Below are 3,051 nucleotides of genomic sequence, written 5' to 3'. Positions count from 1 at the left end.
ATATTTTGCACGACACTTGTGACATCAACTAGTGTTTCCGACTGTGTGATGTGTGAATGAATTGCATGGTTTGTGGTTTTATATACAGTATGTTATTCGTTCTCTCTCTCTCTCTCTCTCTCTCTCTCATTGTGACATGACTTGATTAGATAAAATGATCAATAGTATATTCTGTGATACACAAATATTTTCTAAACTCAACTGTAATACAGCATGCGGCATAAAAGTAGTCAAATACTCACACAGCATATTAAGACGGTCATTTTCACGAGGCTTTCATGTCTATTTTCTTCTTATTTAAAGTGATAATCCATAAAATTGTCTGTGTTCGTCTGTGGATTACAATACTAAGTCTATATTCATATTTAACCATATTCCTACAGTTTTTTATATTTATACCACCAGTCAATATTTGCAACCTAATGCCACTTAGCCCCTCTCATAGACTTTTTCCTAATTTATCTCTCACATTTGTATATTCTGTAGATATTGTATTTTTTTTTTAACATCCTTTTTTTTATGCTTCTCGTCTGCCTGCACTTAAAATGCACCATCTAGCAAGACAGATTCCTTTTATATGTACTTGGCCCGATAAACAGAATCCCACAATTCCATTCAAAACTGCAACGATGCATTCATGATATTCACTCTATTCTCTCTTTGCTCCAAGGTCTACAGTACCTTCAAACTATCTATTTATTTATTTTGTTTTACTTGGTCACATGAGTGGGGATCTCTTTTCATCCAAGGGTTTGATTCTTTTTCGTGATGGTTAATCCATATCGACAGTTTACGGAATGGACTGCTTTTACTGCCTTTCAGTGTGTTCTTGGCTTGAAAAGTGGACTCCGCCACCAACAATGGAAACAGTACATAGTGGAGTACACGCATAACACAAACACATTGAATGGCTGTTTTCGGAAAAACTGCCAACTGAATAAAAGCATCAGACGTGAGACATGCCACGAGATTTTTGGACAAAATAATTTTTACGGATTTTCATATCAATGGAAAGTATCACTTATTTTAAATCAGGGATGAATTAATAGACTTGTATGTAAATGATATGTAAATTATTAAAAGCAGTTGATATCTTTAGCTTTGGCGCCTTTTCTTTTTGCACGATTTTTCTTATTATTCAAATGATCACAATCCAACAAAATACGGACGGTGCTATCGGGTTGAATAACAATGGTTTTCTGACAGACCTCAGTGGACGGTTAAAGGAGAGCGGTTTTTTTTTTTAAATCCGAATGGGGCAATCTCAACCGCGTACTTCTGCAAGTTGGCCGTCAACTGAAGCCGTCAAAACAATGACATTCCGACACAAAAGAAAATAATCTCAGGGATTACCACTTTAAAAGCGATGGAACGAGGCCAGGGAGAGAGGGGTCCTCGACACATTGCTGGGATCTTAATTGGGATTTGATGCTCAACTAGCGTGGAGGACGACACGTGTTGTCCATACAGATACAGGTGATATCCATGAGAGAGCAGAAAGAGGGAGAGGGAGAGAGAGAGAGAGAGAGACAGAGACATTCAAATAAACGTCATGGTCACAGCACACGCCAACTCCTCCGAAATGTTTGGCTCACAGTCGACACTGCGATGGACCGCATTTCTCACCGTGCCGAGCCGTTTGGCCGCTTGAAAATCCACGCGCCACGTCGCGTGTCGGGGTACGCTCGTGGGTGTGGGTGTGGGTGTGGGTGTGGGTGCAGCTAAACGCAATGTTATATGGCAGAGAGTAGTTGTCGATAGGGTGAGGCATCTATCGGCAAAAGGGAGAGACACAGCTGGAGCGGCTCCGACACTTCAGAGTGCTGCAAGGACGCTTCCATTGCCAGACAACAGAACAAGGACTAAGGAATGAATAGAGGCACATCCATGAGGTGGAGAGAGGGAGAGAGGGAGCGAGAGAGCGAGAGAGAGAGAGGGGAGAAATCTTTCTCCTGGTTGCCATGGCAACATACCTGATCCTCTCTCCGGCATCGTTCCGAAGCTAAGAGACACAAGTCCGTCTGATCCGGCAGCAGCAAGGGGCAGGGCGACGGTAGAGGGAGAGAGAGGGAATAGGAGAGGAAGGAAATAAAGAAATGGGTTGTGAAGAGGTGTACATTTTGAACGCCTGGGAATCGATCGCCCGTCTCCCCACATTGTATGGTGTAGCCCCCCACCAACTCCAACTTTGTGTAATTCTTAAGTAGTTTATTGTATTCTCCAGTGCTCAGTACAAGGACGCTCAGCTACACTACACACACACAGACACGTGCGCGCGCACACACACACACACACACACACACACACACACACACACACACACACGTGCAACACAATGGGAATACCTCACATTCCAAACAAACCCTTTGCACAATTCGACAAGTTTGGCAGACCCCACTTGGGCTGAACTGGTTCATAATCGGTTGAAGCTTCATTGTCATTTGGCTGACCCAAACAGTGCGGCGGATTAACATTTGATTGATGTTGCGCAATGCATTGAATTCCTGTCAAGATTATCAACTCGTATTAAGAATGAGAGGGAATGCTTGATAATTCCCTGTTTGTTTGTGTTATTTTGTATTTTAGTTGCTGTCTGATCCTGAACTTGCCCAATGCTGGTCAATTCAATGCAAATACACAGGGTACAAATGTGTGTGCCTGTGTGCACGTGCGTGCGCGCGTGCGAGTGTGTGTTATGGGTGGTCGTGGCAGCAAATGTAACGCAGGAGGCAAAGTTTCAAGTACGATGGTTCATAACTGTCCACCCACGCGCCCCCCAAAGCAGTGTCTAGCAAGCTAACACCAGAATGCCACTCAGCAGAAAATTAAAATGGTGTTCAAATATCATTTTCCATGGGTGTCAAACTACATTTCACCCATCGTATTTTACCCGGGGCCTGTAAGAATTGACATTCCGGCACCAGGGCTCACTATATTTGAACTCTGGTGGTTGAATTCGGCACGGTGGCACAGTGCATTGTGTGCAAAGTCCTGGGTTCGATTCCCGTCTGGGGTGCTGTTGACACTGTGCTCTGGTGGGCTATCTCCCGA

Source organism: Zeus faber (assembly GCF_960531495.2).
Source record: "Zeus faber genome assembly, chromosome: 5".
Classification (NCBI taxonomy): Eukaryota; Metazoa; Chordata; class Actinopteri; order Zeiformes; family Zeidae; genus Zeus; species Zeus faber.
Note: the sequence above shows the minus strand (reverse complement) of the source record.